Here is a 19003-nt window from a genome sequence, read left to right as displayed (position 1 = left end):
TCAGTGGATGCGAGAGCGTGCGTGCTGATGATGTCGTTGATGGAGTCGCTGAACTGCTGTTGGGGGTCAGGGGGCCTGTAGATGAGAGTCCCTCAGAGGGTGGTGTTTGGGTCAGTGTGGATCTGGAAGTGCAGGTGTCCGGTGGTGCTGAGGGTATCTTCGGAGCTGGTCATGATATAGGAAGGTGATTTCTGGGGAGGCTGAGTCGAGTAGATTCCATAGCTCTACTGCGTGCTTGTGGACCGAGCAGGTGTTGAGGAGGATACATCTGAGATGACTGCATCCTGTCTTGGTGGGTGGGTCATTGGCGTGGAGGCTGGTGAAGGTGCAGTTCCGGCAGGAGAAGGGCCTGCAGGTGTTCTGCGGGGAGGCTTGAAGGCAGGCAGGAGAGCGGCCGGTGTTGAGGGCACGGAGGGTGGCGGCGTCGTAGTGAAGGCATGCGTGGTAGCAGTGGGGGGGACGAGAGGCAGAGGTTCTGGTGCTGGGCACGGTCCAGGCGCAGACGGGCTTGCCTTTGGTGCACTAGTGGCGCGCCTGCTGCACGTGGACGCACAGCGGGCGCCATTAAATAGGGAAGTGGGGGGGGAGGAGAGGACAGCTGGGAGGTGGGAGCAAAAAATTGTGCAAAAAAGGGGGCGGGCCGCAAAATAGGGGGCAGGGACGCAGGGGCAGCAGCGGCGAGGGAGAAGGAGAAGGGGGAGAGGGAAAATGAGAGAGAGAAAAAGCAGAGTGAGAGAAAAACAAGAAAGAGTGTAGCATGAAGCAAAAGGATCACAAAGGACAGAAGTGAAGCAGAATAGAGAGCAAAGCAGAGAAATGAGGAGAGAGGCAGAAGGTAGCCTAGTAGGAAAGCAGAGCTCTCCCACTACACACCAGGGATGAGGCTCAGGCAGAAGCCTGCGGGTGGAGGAGGGCCTCGAACTCCTGACAGGGGTCAGGAGTTCAGAGGAGCCAGGGAAAGTGCTTTACTTACAAGGTGGAGCCACGGGAGGCAGAGCAGTGCACTGACCAGGTCATAAACCACTGCACAAAGCCAAGAGTACCCAAAATAATCATGTAAGTGCTTTGTGACAGTGGCTAACTTGTCACTCCGTGACTTATTGACATAACACACTAATCAACTCAATGGAGGTATGATAAAACTTAAAGTTAGGTATAGTTATCCTGGAGCTGATCGTATAAGTCCATTTGGTTCGACCCTCCAACTTAGTAGCATCCCAGAATGCTTTTCCTGTCATACCTCTTCCTGCACCATTTTCCCCGAAAAATAGTACCTATAGGACCCAACCCAGCAGTTATTAGGATACTGAGAGTTGGGAATTAATTGACAATCTTAATTTCCATGCCTCCAAGATATATGTTGAAACAATCATCACAATTTATTTTTCATCTGAGCGCATGCACAACACTTCAGCTTCCTTACATTTCCTAATACCATACTTTTAAAAAAGTGGTCGTAAATACAATTTTCAAAGTTGAATCGTAAAATGACATATTAAAAGAAAATGAACTAATGTTTGTTGACCACCACAGAGGTAGGGGCAGCAATCATATCTCCCCGGTGAAACAGGCTGCCACTTTTTAGTCACTGAAATCACTGATAACGTGCCCACACGAAATTTAAAATAAAGGGATCTTTTTTCCTCTGGGTAACTACTATCCATGAAGGTGGCTGGTTTAAGTTCTTGGTTAAATAAAATATAATGCTTTAACAAAGGGCTGGGTGAGTTACAAATCCTCAGAATCTTAGGATCCCAATATGCCTTTACAACTGCAGCAAGGCTAAGTTTCGTGATTTTTTCTAGATGGGACCAGAGTTCTTCTAAGCCTATGGCAGCCAAGGTAGTTGAAACAAGATTGAACCAAGGCAGTTGACGATGTTTTTTTAGGTTCATGATGTCAATCATTGTAGCTTTATATGATTTCAATTCCTCCTTGGTCCAAATGCGAATCCATTGTCTTATGGGAGCCAATGCTGTATAATCTTCAATTTTTCTCATTTGCAAATCTATTCTTATCACGTCCATGGGTCTACCACTACCTAGGCAGAGTAGTTGTCGTATAGATTAGTTTTCAGCTATTTGTGTTGCTGGGAATCCCTAGATATCCGCACCATACAGGGCAGCAGCCCTCACTTTCATTTTGTACACAAGCAGTGCGGAACTTACCGAGTGATTCCCCATTGATTTTGCAAATCTGAGTACAGCACCGGCTTGTTGGGCCAAGGAGATATTGCTTTTATATACCTTGGGGTTCCAAGCCAATTTATCATCCACACGGCAACCCAAGTAGTCATAGGGTGCTACTTGGTCCAAAGACGTTTTGTTAACCTTAAAGGTAGCTTGCAACTTCTGTTTTTGGTTGAGAATCATACATTTTGTTTTACCCGTGTTAATCATCAAATTCCTTGATGCACAGAAAGACTCAAAGCCTTTTAGTAGACGATGCATTGATATCTCCGTTCTTGCCAATAATACGGCATCATCTGTGAAAAGCAAGATAGGAATGCTTTTTATTAGCTAGTTTCAGCACATCCAGGTTTAAATTCTTCAGTTTTTGACCCACTTCATTTATATAACAGTTAAATAGGGTTGGAGCCAAAACACACCAATGTTTGACACCTCGCTATAGTCATTTCTCATGCTGTATCTGACCCTGGCGGTGTTTCCTGTGTGTAGTAAAATTAGCAACCTTAGGATCTTTCCTGGGATACCCATTTACATCAGTTGACATAATATTTGGCGATCCACACTATCAAATGCTGTTTGAAGATCGACAAATACCAAATACAACGGGGAGTTTTTTTCGGAAGACATATTTGGAGCAGATCATGTTCAGCTTTAAGAGTTGATCTGTTGTATTTTGACCCCTCCTAAAACCACCTTGATATGGCGATAGTAGATCTCCTCCTCTATCCACTGATCTAGGACGAGACTGAATCAATTTGGCGAAAAAAATTCCAACACGGTCAAGCAATGAGATTGGCCTGTAGTTGCACACCATGTCCCGGGGACCCTCCTTATGATTGGAACAATTATTGATTTTCTCCATGAAGGCGGAATTTCCTCAAAGGACCAAACGCTATAAGCAAGTTAAGACTGATAGCCATAAGGATAGTTGATTACGATAGACATCTGAAGGAATTCTATCTGGGCCTGCAGCCTTGTGCGGTTTTTGAGAGAGGATGGCCTGCGCAATTTCATTCTCACTGAATTAATGTACTAGCACCTTACCACAGGGTATAACATAGATCGTTTGTATAGCATAGATCGTTTGTATGGGCTTTATCCGAAAAGAATTATTAGGAACTGACTCAACCATTGTTTCATATTCAGGCACCGTGGGATACTGAGTCATTAGCGCACAGTTCTCAAGTGGTGGCATTATCTCACTTGAGTTACAGTCGCTACCATCCGACACTTGCTTGTGACCTGTTAGGATATTGAAACTTTCAGGTGCGATCTTATCCTCTTCTTGGTACAGAGCGGTGAAGTCCTCTACCCAGAGTTGTGGATTGATGTTCAATTCTAAATTGTTTGGAGGGCCTTCACTTCCCCACCTGATTATTTCCCAAAAATGTTTTGAATTTCCTGCCGAGAGTGCATCTAAGAGATCTCCCCAGAGCTTATGTGGAAAAGTCTTCTTTTTGTGTCTTAATAATTTCTTGTATTGTTGCCTGCAGTCTGAGAATTGTTGCTCGTTGAAGTTTCTCGAGTGCCGATTCCTTAGTGTTTGTGATAGTACCTTTTATAGTTTTATGCACTCATCATCATAAGACCCTTCAGTATCCGTTGGGATGTTTTTGACATTCTTAGTTCTTTCCTTTGATGTTTGTATTACAAGATTGTTGAATTTTTGCAGGAGAGAGACCTCATGACCTGGCACAGGTCTAGAATCGTGGAGAGTGGTGACATCCAGATTTCACTGGGAGCACCCATATGAGGTTCGCCCACGTCTGCCCTTACAATGTTTTTCCTATTTGGTCTCAGATATGTTGTTGGGCAGTTTCCTGTATGTAGAGGAGCAGGTTTCCATGAGCCTGTGTCAGCATGTACCATCTCCGTTAACAGTGGGTCATGATAACTCTAGATTCTATCCCCTCCTTCCATATCTATGATGTAGTGCCAAGCTTCAATGTTTGTTGCCATATAGTCAATAATACTTTGCCTTTTTCCAACTCTGAAGGTAGATTTCAATGCTTTGTCTGAATTAGTTCTTCCATTTAAAGTCTCACCTTCAATTAGAGCTTCGAAAATTAATTCTCCTTTCTTTGAACCTCTGCAACGTTCGATGGGGAGGATCAGAATGTTCCAAACGTTGACTTCTTCTAATAATTGTTCATCCCCAAGGAGAGGGTGGGGATTGATGTTAAAGTTACCACATATTAGTAGAAAGTTGTTACAAAACTGGAAAGAGTAATCATTTAAGGAGCCAATCATAGATTTCCACTGGTCTCCAGTTCTTCTGTTTCGGATGTGCTCCTTGAGCAACCGAACTCCTGGCTTGACTTGAACCCAACTAATAGGTGGAAAATACACATTAACTATTTCAAGTGTCCACGCCTCATGTTTCACTGCTAATATATGGATATCCTTGCTTAGTACAATGTGGGTTGCTACAGAGTTTTCAAGTAGCAATGTTCTGATCCAAATAGTCAGGCCCCCAATTGGTCTACCTTTATTTTGTTTGATTGCGGGTAGATAGAAAGTGGAATACCCGTCTAAGTCGAAGGCCTTGATGGACCAAGTTTCCTGAAAGCAGCTGATATCTTGTTGTTTGATAAATTCTATCCAATCCTTGTCCTCAGTTTTGTCTTTTAGGCCTGCAATATTCCAGCTTTAGATTTTTGGTGGTGGTCTATCCATCTTTTATATTCAGAAGATCCATTTTTTGCTACAGGCTTCTATATGACTGTTCTTTGTATATCTGTGGCTGTGATGTTATACGAGGGATATTCCTTGGGGTGGTGACTAATAGACGGAACCACATGTTACTCATATTTATCCATTTAGGTAGTTGTTGGTCGGAGATAGTTGCGTCCTGCAATATGGAGCCGAAGTTATCTTTAGTCTCATACTTACTTTTTACATTTTGTATTTGAGCTTTTTCAAGAAATATTGATGGATATAGTTCCTTTTGCGGAATGTCAAGTGTTATTCCCCAAGTCTTCATCAGACTGGACTGATTTACGATCTGGTTTACTATCCATGATGAGGCCCAGACTGTTTCTGATGATTCCCAGCTATTTGACCCTTTTCTTTGTATGAATCTTACTGAAAGCAAATCATTAGTTGTTGCATTATGCAAGCCTGGCAGGGAGTTGACAAGGTATAAGAAATTGCTCCTGTTTAGAATATCTTGACTCTTGACTTGAAGAGTACTCAGGGGTGAACAAGATCATATCTTCCTGATCTTTGTTTCTTTCAGAGTGCATCTCGGTATGCTCGCAGCCTTCCTGTGTTTGACTTCTTTGATGCCGGCTTTCATCTTTCTCTTTACTATTAGCATTAATTGCAGGCTGTATGGATACTGGCCCTTCCTGATCTTTACTCCTTCCGTAATGTATTTCAGTGTTCTTACATTCTTCTTGTATTTGACTTCTTGAGGGCCAGAATTCCTCTTTTACTTTGCTTTTAACATTGAGTGCAGGCCGTGGCGGTGAAGGCGGAGCACTATCATTCGATTGCTAGAAAGGCCTCATCTGACTACTATGTTCTTCTGGCCAGGCCTGATGACAATATTTTATTTTTGTTGGGGGGGCAGGAGCCGGAGATATTAGATTGTCATTTGTTTCCACATAGGTGGTTATTTTTGTGCTTTGTTTACTGTCCTCAGCCTCAGTACGCTCTGACGTCCTGATTTTTCTTTTACCATTTGTTTGCGGGGTACACTTGATAGTGGTCTTAAACTTTTGTTGACAGTTTTCATTATGATTTTCCACTGGGTTTGGATAGTGTACTTGGGTTAGATGTTCTATTTTAGTGACCATCCGACCTTCAGGATGTGCGACTTTGTTAAAACTTTGCCTTGGTTTTGATGTCTCTGGACTCTGTTTGTACATTCCATTAGATGGATCCTCACTTGCTCCGTTTGTCGCTGGGTTTGTTACTAGATCTGTTTCCAACCTCTTCTTATTTGTGATGCCTATGCTGGATGCTTGACTTCCTCTGCATCCAATTGGCACACGATTTATATGAGAGTGAGAAGTACAACTTCTGTCATCCAGCACACCTGGATTTTTATTCATAAAGTCGCTCTCTTTATCAGATATTTTTCCATAGCATCCATAGTCATAATCGTGTGCTCTTAACCCCTTCTTTCCTTTAAAAGTCTCCCTTGAGCCAGCCAGCTGATAAGCTTTGGAGTTGCACCTTTGTGCCTATGAGTAGTACGGTGACCTGTGTAGATTTAGATAGCATTTCCAGCAACCCAAAATTAAATGTTTCTGCTCTCCACTGATAAAGACGAAACCCAGAAACACATACATGTATCTAGGGATATACAGCACTATCTGCATTAATGTTGGTGAAAACCTATAGTCAAATTTGAAGTAAGCAGCAGTCTGCTCCCAAATCTCCTTCTATTTAAAACGTTCCATTGAGCCAGCAAGCTGGCGAGCTTTGGAGATACACCTGTGTGCCTGTAAGTGACCTGTGACCTGTGAAGATTTAGGCAGTATTTCCAGCAACTCTATTGATGAAGGGTGAAATCCAGAAACACATATGTGTCTGGAGATATACAGCACTATCGGCACCAACTTTGATGAAAACCTAAAGTCAAATTTGAAGTTAGCGCTAATTGTGTACTGCATTTACCATAACACAAAGGGGCGACCTTTGCCTCAGTGTGAGTCAGTGTGGTCCCAACCCCCTTCTACTTAAAAGGATCCCTTGAACCAGCAAGCTGACAAGCTTTGGAGATGCACCTGTCCTGTAAAGATTTAGGCAGCATTTCCAGCAATCCCAGGTGAACTTTTGCTGCTCTCGACTAATGAAGGACAAAATCCAGATACACATACATGTGTCTAGATATACACAGCACTATCTGCACCAACTTTGGTGAAAAACTATAGTCAAATTTGAAGAAACCATTAATTATATACCGCATTTACCACAATGCAAAGGGGCAAACTGTGCTGGTATGTGAGGCAGTGTGCTCCCAACCCCGCTTGTTCTGAATCTTCACAGATTCAGGACTGCTTTGATGAGAGGTTCTGAGGGTGCTACTTTTATAACCACTGCCTGCCTGTGTGTTGTGATCACCCTCTTTGTCTAACCCTATCTGGTGCTCGTCAGTTCTTTTCATGGGTTTTGCTCAAATACTTTCCGGGTAATAAAAAGCAGGCAGGCCGATTTTTGAGCTGCTTTTGCCAGTGACATGACATGCAGCTTCAAAAGTCAGGAAGGGGTGGTCACAACCTTCAGGCTACTCTTTGAAGAATAGGAATGGCTCAGTCCAACCCTCACTCACCCCATGCCATTGTGCTCAGGAAAAGAATATCCTTCCCAACACCCAAGGCCATTTTGTCCCAGTCTGAAAGGAATAAGCATCACACCACAGGAGACACATTAACAGTTATGTGACTCTGGATACTAGTGGAAGGACAGGCAGGAAAATGCCAACTTTCTAAAAGTAGCACTTTCAGAACAGCAACTTAAAACCTGACTTTAACATAAAAGAGGATTTAAAATTACAGTTCAAATGAGTGAAAGAAGTATTTCTCTATCTTCTCCCAAACTGAGGATATTACTTATTGAGAGTAATAAGGTAACGTAGTAGTCAATGGGTGAATTAGCCTTAGTACTGTGAAAAACAACTTTAGGAGTTTTTCAGTAACAGGACATGTCAAACCCAAGAACACATGTCCTTCTCTTTAAATATCATGCACCCTGTCATAGGATCCTTTAAGGCCTATCTTAGGGGTGACTTATAAGTATTAAGAAGGAAGGTCTGGGCCTGGAAAAAGGTTTATTTTGCCACGTCAGTATGGCAGTTTAAAACTGCACTACAGGCTGCAGTGGCAGGCCTGAGATATGTTTTAAGGAGCTGCTTTAGTGGGTTGCAGAATGAGTACTGCAGCCCACTAGTAGCATTTAATTTACTGGCCTTGGACATAGGTGATACTTTATACTAGGGACGTATAAACAAATTACATGCACAAGTCACGAGCAGGACAATTTTACCATGTTTAAGGGAGAGAGCACAACCAATTTGCCACTAGTTAGCAGGGGTAATGTGCACAGAGTATTAATGACAAAAAATAGGTTCAGCAAAAATAGGGCAGTGAAGGCAAAAAGTCTGGGGGAATACCACGGCAAAGGTCAGCATGTCGATCAACTGTTTAAAGACTTGTTTAACAACTGGTATGGCTGCGATTGGCCTGGTGAGACATGACCTTATACAGAGTACAGTGTTATTAGTTTGTTAAATTGTTTATTTTGAATCAGATCAGCACAATAAGCCTTCAGTTTAGTTTTGGTTTATTTCTGCCAACTCACAACTTAGTTTGAATTTGTCTAGTTTGGGATTCCCAAACAAGCTATCCACCCATCTTGTTTCCAGGATACATAAGCATCAAACGTTTATGAAAACGTTTGTAAATTACAGAGTGACTAGTCTCGCAGGCATTTCCTATCCTCATAACAATGATAGTAATAATTGGTTTTTGCATACCCTATCATTCATACCACACTTCCGCTGTTTCTAAGCACTGTCATCTAGGGCGTTGCTAGCACTACCCAAATTATTGATACTCTATTTGCCAATCATAAAATGGATTAGAAGCTGAGTTGGTCTTTCAGGGGTTTGAACTCGCGACCTGTAGTTCGGCTGCCATTGCAAAGTCACAATCATGTCACAGTACAACACGCAAACGTTTGCTCTGCAAAGGTGTACTGAATGTTCTCATTCGCCTGTAAGATCAGAAGGAAAGTGCTAGCCATTCCTTCAGATCTTACCTTGGGAAGAAGCAAAGAACGCACGCAGGGGCTAAAGATAGACGCGTCGGATATTTGAAGTCTCCTAGAAAAGTGGAGGTGATGGCTGCTGCCATTACAAAACATGCCCTTTCTACTAAATGAACGTAGCTCCTCACCTCCTTGGATTGTCTTCGCTGCTGCGGACGTGCGGACACAGGCGAAGAAGAGGTGGGGGAGTAGCGTTACAGAGATCTTCTCGAGAGAGAGGGCGTGCAAAGGCTGGGCTCACAGACCAGGACTGGGCTTGTGTTGGGCCTTGAGTGAGCAGGGGCCAGAGCCTCAGTTGAATCAGTGCTTAATTTGTGCGTGTTGTTTCCGGTGCGAAACACCGGCACTTATTTTTGAGGACCGGCACTTGGGTAAAGAAAATGGTTTACCATCTTTGAAAGCCCCAAGACTTCCTCTTTTTTGCCATCTGTTGTTGGATGTCTGCTTTGGAGTTCCTGTGGCATTTGCCCTCACATTGGTCCCACCTGCTATAAACTCTTTTAATATTGGGCAATGAGCAGCAAACAACAGGGCCCACCTTGTCCTGCTGTCCATGTACAGCTAGAGCGCATCTCTGGGCTGGTTGTGGGGAGTATGCATGGAGAGTGGATATGCAGTATGCTTGTTACTTGTGTGGATTTTGGTGAGCTCTGAGTGTCTGTGATCCTTTATTTTATGGCAATAGATTTCCATTTTGGATCTTTTGTTTGTGAATAGTACCCAAGATGTAAGAAGGAGACAACAACGTAAATTGTAGCAGCATTTCTATAGTACTTTGAAGCTGAATGGGCTTCTATAAAATGAGAAAGGGTCTCTTTGAAGGGTGGGGATAGCCCGGTCCCCTTCTTGCCTCATAATTTGGCATACCCCAGGGGTCCATCATATCCTCTTTAATATTCTACCTAACCCCTTTATCAACTGGATTGAATCATCCAAACTCACGTGTCACAACTATGCAGATGGAACCCAAATAATTTTTTTAATGGGTGGTACGGAAGCTCGCTATAATTTAAAACTGGATGGCTACGTTTGGGCCATAAGCACGTAGATGATAAATAACCATTGTAAGGAAATGCCTATTTTTGCATGCTCGCCACCAGTATTTTCAACTGATGGTGCTGGTTTCTCAACTCAGAAAGTGCACTAAGGCCTGCTAACCAGACCTCAGTGCTAGTGTTCTAATCCTCAGAAGTTAAATATATGTTAAATTGCCTTACACTAAATTGGCATAAGTTAATTTACTTATAAGTACCTAGTTTATGGTACCAGCAGTACCCAGTGCCTGTAATTTAAAGAGCGCCTCATGAACTTTAACACTTATTGTGAAACCATGAGTATGACCTTTTAAAACATGTTTCCCAGCCTGCCACTTCACACTGGCAGCGTAATTAGAAATGCTAACTCAACTTAGCCATCTACACTTATGACAAAGTCCAGACCTCGCTTTTACTATATGTAAGTCATCCTTAAGGTAATCCTGTCGAGCCCTACAGCAGGGTGCTATGTATTGAAAACAGGACATGTGTTTTTATATGTCTGAACAGTGAAAACTCCAAACTGTCATTTTTTCTGTGGAAAGGCTAGCATATGCAATTACAGGGTTACATGCTGATAGCTCAGCTGTGCTAACTTCTGAATGTGACAACTAAGGTTGGTTCTTCAAGGTATCAAAGTAGCTGTTCCATTAAACCTGACTTGATGCAGAAGTCACATTTAATGTAATTTTTGGTAAAAAGGAACATTAGAGAGTAGCCACAATTTTCCAAGTTTTCCAGTGGTCATTTTCACATGCTGGCCGTAAGACAGCCATCTGCCGTCCTGGAGAGAGCTGTTAACGACTTCCAGGAAATAACACAATAAAGGCCTGCCATTGGAAGAGATCTTACCTCTTCCTGCCAAGAAGCCACCTTGAGTGTGAGCCCAAAAGGCAATCTTCAAAGGGGAAGCCACCTTTGAAGAGCAAATGGCAGACAAACACAAGAGGGGCTGTACTTTTGTTCAGATAGACAGATGGCATTTGGGGAAAGAGATGGGAAAACAGTTGCCAGGCCAGTTTTCCCATGGGCTTGAAGCATTCAGGTAGTCACACCTCTAGGGTGGGCTACCAATCTCCAAACCCCAAGAGGTGGGTTCTGCCATGGTGGCAGCATGAAGAATAATGCACTCTGGGATACCTAGATACTACATATTGCAGGAAATAGTCATCAGGTGAGAGGGGACCTATAGCCCATTGGCTAGCACGCACCGCATCCCCTGAGGGCAAGTTATGAGCATAAAAGTGGCATCCCTGGCACTCGTACCTCAGATCACATCTGTACTGGAGAGAGAACCAAATAAGGACTGCCTTATTATTCACTGGACCTGACTGTACCAAACACTGGACATCACCTACTGCTTCTGGGCGAGAGGACCGTGCCTGGTTGACAGCTCCCTTGTACATTTCACCCAGACAACCACAGACACAGGATGCTCAGCCACACCTGCACACATCTGCATACTGAATGGGTCTTCCTGGGCTGGAAGGGCCTAACACTTACATCTCATAGCACAGTGGCCTGCCCTCACAAAATTGACTGCCAAACCCCCTACTGCGACCCTGGCAGACAGAGTTGTACTGAAAGGGGGCCCTGTGCCCTTCCAACCCACTCTTTGAAGTCTCCCCCTCTTTCAAAGGCACTTTTGGGTTTATAAACTGGGTCCCAGACCCAACCAATTTAGACACCTCGGGACACTTCAAGATACTCCTTGGGATAGACACTCTGCACCAGAGCCTGCAACCTGCCAAGAGGAACTGCCTGGCTGCCTAAAGGACTCACTTGGACTGCTTTTCTGAGAAGGATTGCTGCCTTGCTGTTGCCCTGATGCATTGCTGGCCTCTGGCTCTGCTGAGAAGTGCTCTCAAAGGGCTTGGATTGAGCTTGCCTCCTGTTCCTGAAGTCTCAGGGCCAAAAATACTTAATCTCTGCAAATAAATTCCTTGTGCGCAGAAAAGCAACGCACGGCCTGCCGGAATCGATACATAGCCTGCCTTGCTGTGAAAGACTCACTGCATCACCAACCCGGAACGACTCAGCCCGGCTCCACGGGTGGAGATCAATGCAGCGTCAGCACTGCAGCCGGAACTTCAAAGCACAGCCCACCGGATCAACGCATCGCTGAACCGGAATGACGCAGCTCGACTTCCTGCATGAAGAATCGACGCAGCACCTGCCATGAGACAGAAACTCCAATGCATCACCCCCCCGGATCGACGCAACTCCTGTGACTTCGTCCTGCATGCCCAGGATTTCTCTACATCATCCCTGGACATCAAAAGACCACGCATCGCAAGGAGGATTCAAGCCTGCACGCTGGAATTTGACGTAAAGCCCTTGTTGCGTGGAAAAGAATAGATGCATCGTCTGAGTGCGTCCGGAAATCCGACGCACACCCTTCGTTTTCCACACGTCTCCTCCTCTGCGGTCTCCATGCATGTAATTTTGACGCAAGCCAGGTACTTTGTGCTTACTAGAGACATTTGTTGCCTTTAAGAATTTAAGACTATTCTTATTGATATCAAAGTGATATTTTCAACTATTCGTTTTGACCTTAATTTAATCAGATAAATATCTTATATTTTTCAAAACCTGTGAGGTGTCTTTCTGTGGTGTTTTCACTGTGGTATTGCATGATTTATTGCACAAATACTTTACACATTGGCTTCTAAGTTAAGACTGACTGCTCAGTGCCAAGCTACCAGAGGGTGGGCACAGGATAACTTGGATAGTGTGTGACATACCCTGGCAGGAGTGATGGTCCTTGCTTGGACAGGGGGTAACCTGACCGCCAACCAAAGACCCCATTTCCAACATAGGTGATCAGCGGTGAAGATAGGACTTGTATTTGTGCAGTAACATACAGTAGTTATGTGAACACTACCTACCCACAGTTGAAGGGCAACTTGATTTTTATTCTCTTTTCTGCAATTTTGTTTTTCTGCTTGACATTTTAACCTAATTCTCATACAACATGTCTCTGGCTGGGTCTCAAACAGTAGCTGGAGAGTTTGACCTAGCCAAGTTGGAGACATACACTGTTAGCCAGCTGAATGGGTTCTGCAAGGGGATGGGAGTACCTACCCCTCGGTGCCTCCAGAAAGGGGGAGTACCAAAAGGCACTGAGGGCCTGGGCAGAAGCCCGTTCACAGAAGAAGGTTGAGATGGAGGAGCCAGAGGATAGCCCCTCAGAGGATTTGCCACCAGCAGTGGGGGATGTTACCCCTGGAATTGTGCCCCCTGGCAAACCAGGGAGCAGTGTCTATAGCCATGGCATGAGCGCAGAGGAAAGGAAGGAGAAGAGAGAATCCAATTGCAAATGGCAAGGTTAAACATGGAGGCAGAGGAAAGGAAAGCTTTAAGAGAGTCAGAGGAGAGCTGCTGCTGAGAGAGCAGCCAAGCAAGCTGAGGCTGAAAGGGCCTGGGCTGAAAAGAAACTACTCCTGGCTCATGAACTGAGTCTAAAGGAGCTGGATCTCAAGTCTAGGCAGTCTGAGTTCAGCAGTGATGGTGGCAGCATACATACAGGACCTGCTGGAGAAAAGAAGGTTCATATATCCAAAAATATGGTGCCAAGTTATGTGGTGGGAGATACCATTGATAAGTGGTTGGCTGGCTGCTTATAAAGTTGCACTGAGGGCTCATGGGGTTCCTGAAGAGTAACGGGGGCAGGCTTGTGGGGGTACGTACCAGTTGTGGGGAGTGACATACTCCTTACATTGGATCCAAGGGATCAAAACACATATGCGCCATGAAAATCGCTTTACTTTCCAAGTTTGGGCTGACCACTGAGAAATACCGTCAGAGGTTCAGGGACAGCACCAAACTCTCCACACAGACTTGGGTAGACTTTTTAGATTTTTCCAGTAAGGCACTGAATGGATGGGTGTGTGGCAGCAAAGTAAGTGATTACACAGGGTTGTATAATCTGATCCTGAGAGAGCATATGCTCAGTGTTTGCTTTACAGAGTTGCGCCAGCACCTAGTTGACAGTAAGCTGACTGATCTTAGAAAGCTTGCTGAGGAGGTGGACCTCTGGGCTAGCACCAGAGTATCCACAAGGGTATCGGGGGGGACACCCACAAAGGTGGTCAGGGTTCCCACCAGAAGAAAGAGGGGGGAAACAAACTTAAAAATAAGGAGTTCTCAAAAGACCCCCAAAACAATTCCCAGAGGGCTGGTTGTAACCAGTCTCAACCTGATTCTGAAAAGAGGGCAGTGTTCTTTGATAAAAAAAGAAAGGGAAGTTTGGACCCAAATGCTTAGAGTGCACCACATTTTGTCACTACAACGATGACTCCAAGTGTCCCATGCAGGCACAGCCCCCCACTGGAGGGCAGACACCTGGGTTGGTAAGTGTAGCGCTTGGGGAGGAGGTAGTCCCAGATACTTTTAGGGAACAGATAGAGGTAACCCATGTGTCCCTGGGAGATGAGGAAATGGTGCCAAAAGCCCACATGCCTACCAATACTTCCAAGTATAGGCAGTAGGTCACCATTAATGGGCAAAGGGTGGAGGCTCTGCGTGACACTGGAGCCAGCATGACTACTGTTAGGGGTCACTGGTGTCAGCAGAACAGGTCATCCCCAATACATTCCACCAGGTCATAGTCGCTGACAATCATGAGAGTCACCTACCGGTGGCTTTCATTCCCTTTGAGTGTGGGGGGGTCTCTGGTACTCTAAAAGCAGCTGTGAGTCCTGCCATGCCTGTTGATTGTCTGTTAGGCAACGACCTTGAGCATACTGCCTGGAAGGAGGTGGAGCTCAGGTCTCACCTGGAAATGTTAGTTTTGCCTGAATGGCAGTGCACGACCACACAGTCCATGGCTACGGGGGAAGGGAATCAAGGGTGTCTGGGGCCTGGAACAATGGCCCAGACAGCTGCAAAGAAAAAGGGCAAGGGATGAGGGAAACGGTCGCAGAAGTTTCAGTGGTGATTGACGGGGTCCCAGAGGAGGAAGCCCCTGAGCCAACTGGGGTAGACATTGCTGCCCTGGGTAACCTGCCTGAGCTTGCTGGCTGGCAAGTTGAGGATGGGCCAACCAGAGAGGAGTTCTGCAAAGCGCAGGAAGAGTGCCCTACTCTTGAGGGTTTAAAGCAACAGGCCACAGCCCAGGCAGCAGGTGAAGCTTCTGGTGATCACCATATCTATTGGGAGAATGATCTCCTTTACAGTGAGCCTAAGGTGTCAGAAGCTGGAGCAGCACAAGTGCTGCTGGGCCTTCGTACTGGGTTTGGCTCACGACATCCCCCTGGCAGGATATTTGGGGCAAGACAAGACCTTTTCCAGGCTTGTCACCCACTTTTATTGGCCCCAAATGCAAATGGCCTCAGATGCTTTCGGTAGGTCCTGTCCAACCTGCCACGCTAGTGGAAAGTCAGGGAAAAGGCTCAAGGCCCCCCTGAGCCCACTCCTCATCGTTGGCACCCCCTTTGAAAGGATGGGAATCATCGTCACTGGTCCCTTGGACCCCAGAATCTGCCCTAGGCAATAGGTTTATCCTTGTTTTGGTGGACCATGCCACTTGCTATCCAGAGGCGATCCCTCTAAGGACAGTGACTGCACCAGTGGTGACCAGAGCTCTTGCAGGGATATTTACCCTTGCGGGATTCCCAAAAGAAATTGTGTCTGACAGAGGCACAAACTTCATGTCTTCATATATGAAGTGTATGTGGGATGCTTGTGGGGTGACCTACCCGTTCACCACCCCTTACCATCCTCAAACCAATGGGCTTGCGGACAAGTTCAACAAGACCCTAAAGGGCATAATCACAGGCCTACCTGAGGACATGAGGCGTAAGTGTGACGTCCTCTTGCCATGCCTTCTTTTTTCTTGTAGAAAGGTGCCCCAGAAAGGGGTAGGGTTCAGCCCCTTTGAACTTCTCTATGGGTACCCTGTCAGGGGACCCATAAGCATTGTGAAAGAGGGGTGGGAGAAAGCTCCCAGGAACCCCCCCGTCACGCCGCTGCGCGCGACACGAGCCAAACATTCGGCTTGGCACGCGGTCTAAAGACGCGCCGCGTCCCCAGCCTGCTCTGCACCTTATGAGGCCCCAAATTGGGCATGGGGCCTCGTTTTTTTTTAGTGCACCGCGCTTCCAGGCAGGTCTGATCTCCCCCACTCAGCTGTTCTTCTTTTCTTCTTCTTCTTTGTCTTGTTGTCTTGTTGTGCCTTCCTTTATGTTTTCTCCCTTTCCCATATTAGCCCTCTCTTCCCAGCATTCCTTGTTCCCTACTCTCTATGGCTCCTAGTCCATTCTGTTCTATGTGTTTTTCCCTATCTAAGATGGTGTCCCTGTAATTCCTATTGATCGCTTCCTGTTTGTTGGTATTTAAGGGCTGTGATTCTTTCTCTCCTTGCGCTGCAACACTTTCTGTTTGGATGGTGTCTTTCCTCCTGCTTCCTTGTATCCTGTGCTGGTTCTCGTCTGTTCCAGTGTTTTTTCCTGTATTTTTGCTCCAATTGTTACCTATTCATTTTGTTCCAGTTGCAGGAACCTATCTTTTTGGAGGTTTTTTCCCCTTTCAGGGTTTTTTTCCCTCTGGCAGTACTGCTGAGGGACACGGCCTGCTCTTGGCGTACCCATTGTCTGCAGCACCGTAGCTACCAGAAAGAGTCGCCCCTACCTGGGCCAAGGCAGAAACATTCAGGAACAAGATCCTCGCCACTCGTTCTGCGAACTCCAGGTTAAAGCAGCACATAAGTCGTGACACCCCCAGGATGTGGTCAGTCACATACTGGCCCTCTGCAACAAGATGCAGTGCTTCTGGAAACAGACCAAGAGCAACCTTGAGGCCAGTCAAGAGGTGATGAAGCAATGATATGACCAGAAGGCCACCCTGGTAGAATTCTCACTTGGAGACAAAGTTTGGGTAATGCAACCAGTAGAGCCCAGAGCTCTCCAGGACAGCTGGACCAGCCCATTTGAAATCAAGGAGTGTAATGAAGAGGCAACTTACTTACTGGACCTCAAGACCCATAGAAAACCCCTGAGGGTGCTCCATCAAAACAGACTGAAACCTCACTTTGAGAGGTCTGAAGTCAGTATGCTTCTGGTGATAGATGAGACATGGAAGAGGAAAGCAAGCCTCTCCCCGACCTCCTCTCCAACGAGGAAGGTGATGAGTCAGTGGAGGGTGTCAATCTCTCTGACTCCCTGACCCTAGATCAGAGAGGGGACTGCTACGAGTTACTGGAGCAGTTCTCTTCCCTGTTTTCCCTCACACCAGGGCTCACACACTTGCTTGTCCACGACATTGACAGAGCAGACAGTCCCCCTATAAAGAATACAATTTTCAGAGTGTCAGATAAGGTGAGGTCCAGCATAAAGGAGGGAGTTGCCAAGATACTGGCTCTTGGGGTAATAGAGAAGTCAAGCAGTCCCTGGTCTAGCCCAGTGGTGTTGGTTCCCAAGGCTGCTGCTCCCGGTGCCAAGCCAGAGCCTAGGTTCTGCATGGACTACCGGGGTCTAAATTCTGTCACAAAGACAGATGCTTACCCCATACCCTGAGATGATGAGCTTGTAGACAGGCTAGGCGCTGCCAAGTTCCTTAGTACCTTTGACCTCATGTCAGGGTACTGGCAGATCGCCATGACAGAAGGGGCAAACAAGAGATCTCCTTTTTCTACTCTTGAGGGTCATTACCAGTTCTGGGTCATGCTCTTTGGACTGCAAATTGCCCCCACTACCTTCCAAAAGTTAGTTAACGGAGTCCTAGCTGGCAAGGATGCCTTCTGCATGGCCTACCTCTACGGCATCGCTGTCTATACTTCCAGCTGGGAGGAACACCTGCTCCACCTCAAGGTGATCCATACCCTGCAACAGGCAGGCCTGACCATCAAGGCCAGTAAGTGCCAGATTGGGCAGGGTTCCGTGATGTACTTGGGACACCTAGTAGGTGGTGGCAAGGTGCAGCCACTCCAGGCCAAGATTGAAATCATCAAGGCCTAGCAACCACCTAGAACCCAGATAGAGGTGAGAGCCTTCTTGGGTCTCACTGGATATTACCGCAGATTTGTTAAGGGTATAGCACTATAGCGGCCCCCTTAACAGAACTCACATCCAAAAAGCAACATAGGTTGGTGAATTGGACAGAGGCTTGCCAGAAAGCATTTGACTCCCTGAAGGAAGCCATGTGCCCAGCACCAGTGCTCAAGGCACCTGACTACTCAAAAGAATTGATTTTGAAGATAGACGCTTCAGAGCATGGCATACGGGCGGTCCTAGCACAGGTGAATGAGGAGGGCCTAGACCAACCGGTAGTCATTTACATTTATAACAGCGCATTGTTCACATACACAATGTAAATAACTAAATATAATAGCTAAAATCAGTTAATCCAAAATTGTACCTAAAAGAAACCAAACATATATATAAAAAGACCATAAATATACTAAAATTGCAACAACAAAAAAACGTAAAATAAGCAGGGCAAAAACAAAGTTAAAATCTTATACTTTTCCAGCTTGAAATTAATCTACGACTGCTTCCACCAGTTCGTATAGTTTTCTAATGGCAATAGCAGATCTGATAAAATGTAAAACAGCATTACAGGTTTGTATAGATGCCAAGTTTTGAACATAAAACAGTGCGTCCTTCTGAGAGATAACTCGTAATTTACATAAAAGAGGTATTATATAAGTATGTCTAGGAACAGAGTAAAGTGAGCAAAATAGAAAAAAATTAGAAGTATTTTCTTCGAAACAGCGTCACAAGGACAATTCTGGAGCACTTTTTGCCATATACATTGCTTTGGGAAGGCCACTCTAAAATGTATAAAATTCAGTCTAAATAAAACCAAGTGCGAGTAAAATGAGGAGCATGAAAACCAAGTTAGATAAGATTCCATTGAGCTTGTGCTTGAGATCTGAATATAGGGTTCAAAAGTTGCAAAGCCCCATGGAATCTAAGGTTTAAGATATACTCAGAGTATAGTTTTTTAACCAATAGCTTTGCATTAGTAGGCAGGCCCTCTGGGTGAGTAAACACATTTTCCAAA

Source organism: Pleurodeles waltl, chromosome 3_1 (genome assembly GCF_031143425.1).
Source record: "Pleurodeles waltl isolate 20211129_DDA chromosome 3_1, aPleWal1.hap1.20221129, whole genome shotgun sequence".
Classification (NCBI taxonomy): domain Eukaryota; kingdom Metazoa; phylum Chordata; class Amphibia; order Caudata; family Salamandridae; genus Pleurodeles; species Pleurodeles waltl.
This window is presented reverse-complemented; position numbering follows the sequence as displayed.